Here is a 5426-nt window from a genome sequence, read left to right as displayed (position 1 = left end):
ATATGTTCATTTGAATTTCAACAACCATTTTTTTCCTTTAGACTTACATAGTTTCACTTTTTTTTATCCTAGTATGGTGAATAGGTAACTCTCAATCTGTGTCTCACTTTTTCTTACAGTTAATTCTGTGGCCCCTGCACAATGTGGTGAAATATATGTTGTCTTCCAAACATTTTGTAAGGGACCTTAATAAAACCATATTTCCCAATAAAAAATAATTAATGACAATGATATTTTAAAATTTATCTTCAGGTATGCAAATATGTGTTAATTTGTTATAAAGTATAGATTGCACTTTGAAATTTTGCCTGCAAAATCTATAATAATAAAAGTATAGTATGCTAATTAGACCGGACATACTTCCAGATTACCTTCCAGACGAAGCCACGGCTGTGGGGGCCGAGGCAGCCATGGCGGGGGCAGGAGCCAAGCCCCTTGCACGAATTTTGTTCATCAGACCTCTAGTATTCTAATAATGTCTCTTGAATAAGAATAAATCCAGATAAAGTCTGATGATATATTCTTGTCTTTTTAAAAGAAATAATGATATAAAGTATATGATAGGCAGGTACCATTTCACTTCCCTTTAGCCCTCAATTCTATTGTCACACAGACATTTCACTCATTTTCTTCCAAGGATATTTGACTCACAAAAAATAGGAATCCCAGTTCCCTTCCTTCCATGTAGCATGCACCACAATCCAGCCTACATTCTGTATCTCAATGCCACGAATAGTTGAAATGCCTGAGAGCAGTTGATTTCAGCACTGGAAGGGGTATGTGTCTGTGGGTGGGGGTACAAGGTATTTCTGAGTATGAGGTGTGGGTTTGTGAGTGTACGCATTTACATAAGAAACAGAGGGTCAATGTTGAGCTTCATTGAGTGCTTCCTTAATGCAATTTGGAGTTGACTGTTCCCAGGTTACTATTCAGTGACATAGCTGTGCAGTTGAGAGGCGCCACATTGGCACTACTCACTCTTTTGAGTGTAAGCACATTTGACCTTGTTGATTTAGGTATTAGTCTGGAAATATGTAAGAGAGGCAGATAATAAGAGAGAATAGCTTTGTAGTGACAGAGAAGGAATATGCAGAAGAGAGGAACTGTAAGAGACAGACTATTCAAAAAGATAAATTTATGAGAATATCTGAGTGACAGGAATTTATGTCAGAGAGAATTAGAACATGACAGGTGCATAGAAAAATCAGGCTACAGATCACAGAAAGGGAGTACATGTAGTTGGCAGCATAAGTAGGAAGAAACGATAAAAAAATAAGGTGAGAGCAGAAAAAAAGGAACGTTTTAGGGTTAGAAGAAGAAGACAGGAACTAGAAGGAAAATTCAACTTTAGGAAATTCATTTTTATAATCATGGCTTTTCAGACTAAAAAAAATACAAAAAAAAGAATGATTTGTTTTTATGATAACAGTAAATAAGTTAAATTATATGGGGAATTTTCTGGAAACATAATTTTAGCTGTGGAAAACAGTATTTTTCTATATTCATTTTCAATCACCCAGAATGATGGGAAGGTGTGATGGAAGCCAAAAAATTGAATTTCTATTTTTTTTCAGTCCTCACCTGATGACATGATCATTGATTTTTAGAGAGATGGGAAGAGGGGGAGAGAGAGAAACAACCATGTGAGAGAGATAGGGAATCAAACACACAACCTAGGAAATCATAGGTTGACAGGGAATCGTACCTTTGATCTTTTGATGCACCAGAGGATGCTGCAACCAACTGAGCCACAGCAGCCAGAGCAAAAATACTGAATTTCTTTCCAGTATTTACGCACATATTTGTAGCACTTGACTTTGAAAAGTAGCATTCTGCCTTAGCTTTCAGTGTGAAAGATATTTGATGCCATTATTACACTGGCCTAGGAAATCGAATTCCATAAATGCTTGATGCCCTCTCTCAGTGCTCCTCGAAATTGCTTCTCTGTGCCAATGTTTAATGCAGCCCAACTGTGTGTTTTCTTTTCTCTAACCCCTATTATGTCTTCCACTCCTCGAGATCAGTACTGTACCTTATCCACCATTACATCTTTGGTGGCTAAGAATTAATGAATGGAAGAAGAGAAAAATCCTATTTTAGTACATGGAAATGAAGGTTTTTGCCTTGGACTGTGAGATAGACTTGCACAGAAATTGCTGGCCACAAGTTAGATTTCCTGGTACAAAATCATTCCTAGATGCCTGTACACATGCTAACTGTTGTCTCTGTCAGTTGTTTACACTTTTGACCAATCCTCTGTTCACAAGCACAGACAAATATGGAAGGCTTTTCCCTTTATAATTTTAGAGATTGTATTATAATAACAATATTCAATTTTTAATCTTCTAGGATTTGTAAAAAAACTTGTTTACAATTAAAAAATGAGTAAAGCTAAGAGTGAATTTATCATATTAGTGAGACATGAACTCCTTTTTTTCTCATAATTTTTACACAAAAGTAAAGAGAAATATATGGCAAGGATTTATTAACCTGCAGCCTCTATGAAATATTATACACCCATACGTTGAACAAATTATATTTTGACAGCATAGTATGTGTCAGGTAACCTTCTAGGAAGTTTCAGTATACAGCAATGAAAATAACAAGTTTCTCATCTGTGAAGAAAAAAAAAGATAAACATTTAGCAGAGTACTATATTTTTTGTTTAAATTGAGAAATGCTTTTTGCTATGTCCTAAAATTATAGACTGTGATGTTTATTTTAATATATAATAAAAGAAAAGAGAACTAAGTACTTTCCACAATTTTTATTTTTTGTGAGTAGCATAATCAATTAACAAAATTTTTAGAGAACAAAGTCATGATTTTTAAATGACAATGTAAAAATGGTGTGATTCAAGGGTTTGGCGGTGCCAGGGGATGGGAAGCTAGGTCATTAGGCTCCGTTGATACTAAGGAAGCAATGAAACTATCAAGACCTTTTTCATTATATGGTATAATATCTCAAGTTGAACCACTGCAAAAACAATTATAGATCGCTAAGAAAGTAAAAAGGCAAGATAAGAAAAATCATTTGGTCATAGCTACAAATTTTGCAGAGTGATTATCATATTTAAGATATGGTATCCTAAGGCAATGTTACTAAAGCCAATCGCTACTGAAAGCATCTTTGGTACCTGAAAATCAAATCTCAGCTCAATTTAAAATTTATATTTAGTTGCAGTGACTTGCACAATGGATTTCCTTGTGCCGTGTGGTATAGCAGTTGCCGGGCTGTGCACTGAGTAATGTACTAATCAATTTTATATGGATGCCACTACTCTTCATTTTCTCAGTTTCCTGCTTGGTATTACTTCTCTAAGCTTATTCTGGAATGTGGTCATGTCAGTCATATTTAATGCTACAGGAGTTTATTTTATTACTTAAAAAGAATATGTGTCCCTTTTAAAAGACAAGCAAATTCTTAAGCAAATATCATTTGGCTTTAGGACTTTCTCTTTTCTTTTTCTTTCTTCTTTCTTTCCTTTCACTCTCTCCTTTCTTTCTTCTCTCTCCCTTTCCCTCTTGACTTCTTTTTTCTTCTTTTCTGGTTCTCTTTTTTCCATTAGCATTTTCAGTATCAGTCTCATTAATCACTGTCACTCTATCCTCTTTTATCATCTCACCTATAGTTTAGATTTATCATAACAGGCCTCAAATGATTCTGTGCCCTTACTTTGTCTACTCTAATATAGTATGCACCATCTCTAGATGGGTACCTAATGATTTTCACTTTAAATTTTTTACTCTGTTTACTGCAGGAAACAAACCATCTTTCATGCCTCTATCATTCTCTGCAATAAGTAAAATGTTAGCTCCCAGAGAAAAGAACTAGCATGTAAGTATGCACGTCATTAATATAACCTATATATATAAAGAGCCAGGGTCCAAAATGACCGAAGGGACGACTGGTCCATCACCCGACCCTCAGGCTCCATTGATCAGGGGAAGGTTAATAGGGAACCAGAGTGATTGGCAGGGGGGGGGGGCGGGGGGGAGAGGGGGCCGGGGGAGTGGGGGGGAAGGACTGGAGAGCGGCTGGAAGGCAGGCCTCTTGGTCCCTCCTCCCGGCCCTCAGACTCCAATCAATCCTTGGGGGAAGCAGGGCAGAACTGGGGACCGGCTCCCTCAGTAGTCCTGCAGGTTCAATTTCCAGAGGACAGGACAGGCACCATCAGACCAGCGCCGCTGGCTTGATCCCAACAGCGCTGCGGGCCTCCTGGAACTCGGCCTCGGGCACTGCAGCAGCTTCCCCTCCCTAGACGCTCCACAAGAAGAAAGGATACCACCAGCAGCGCCAGGGGTGACCAGCGGTGACTGCTCTCCCTGTGCTTCCTCCTGGTCACTGCAGCCGACTGCCGCCCGCCCCGCTCCAGATGAAGTGTGAGCTTGCACACAGAAGGAATGTAGTAAAAAAACAAAAGCCGATGACCAAGAGAATGCCGCAGTCAATATCCAGAGTCCGGCTCAGGAGAACAGAGAGAAGGGAGAATTCCATAAGTTGGCGGATGCCAAGATATTTCTGAGTGACCGCCTGGCGTGTGACAGTTGAGTGACCGCAGAGGAAGGAGTCCAAGTTTCTCAGCAGAACACCAAGGACTTCTTCTGTGTCCTGAACCTTAATAAGAAATGCGATACCTCACAGCACAAGGTGCTGGCAGTGTCCGTGTGTCCTCAGTCTCTGCCTTATTTTGCTGCTAAATTCAGCTTCAGTGTCACTGATGCATCCAGAAGGCTCTGCAGCTTTCTCAAAAGCCCAGGGGTGCACTGTCTTTGACATGAAGATAGCTGCGGACTTCAGCATCCTGGAGAGTCAGAAGGAATTTGTGCGTCGGTACCGCCAGCGCCGTGAGGAAGAGCCCCGGCTACCCATGCTGACCTCCGCCTGCCCTGGCTGGGACCTAACAGCAGAGCGTGTGCTGGGTCACCCCATCACCCCCACCTCTGCAAGACCAAGTCTCCCCAGAAGATCAGGGTTACTTCACCAGATGGCAGAACCTGTCCCCAGACAAGATTTTCCACGTCATTGTGGCCCCGTGTTATGACAGGACTCTGGAGGCCCTTAGAGAAGATGTTCCCACAGCTTTGCATAGTTCCCAGGGTGCTGACCGTGTGTTAACCTCAGGTGCAATTGTCCAGATAATGGAGCAAAGTGTCCTCGCCGAGAATGATGCTGCCATGGACACTCTGTTTGGAGACATGAAGGAGGAGGAGGTGAGGCTCCACGAGGGTGCCAGCTCCAACGGGTACCTGGTGCACATCTTCAGGCCCATGGCCAAGGAGCTGTTCAATGGGGATGTGGGAGTGCTCACCTACTGCACCCTGAGGAACAGAGACTTCCAGGAGGTCACCCTTAAAAGGGACGGAGAGGCTCTGCTATGCTTTGAGGCTGCTTATGGCTTTCGGAACATCCAGACGTGGTTCTGA

General features: G+C 41.1%; 1 pseudogene across 1 annotated transcript; it reads left to right on the top strand.

The window, feature by feature from the left end:
• Nucleotides 1-4375: 4375 nt before the first annotated feature.
• Nucleotides 4376-5426, top strand: LOC307102462 (nuclear prelamin A recognition factor-like; annotated as a pseudogene). Its single transcript has one exon. The product of its transcript is annotated as a nuclear prelamin A recognition factor-like (transcript).

Source organism: Cnephaeus nilssonii (assembly GCF_951640355.1).
Source record: "Cnephaeus nilssonii genome assembly, chromosome: 1".
Lineage (NCBI taxonomy): Eukaryota > Metazoa > Chordata > Mammalia > Chiroptera > Vespertilionidae > Cnephaeus > Cnephaeus nilssonii.
This window is presented reverse-complemented; position numbering and strand designations above follow the sequence as displayed.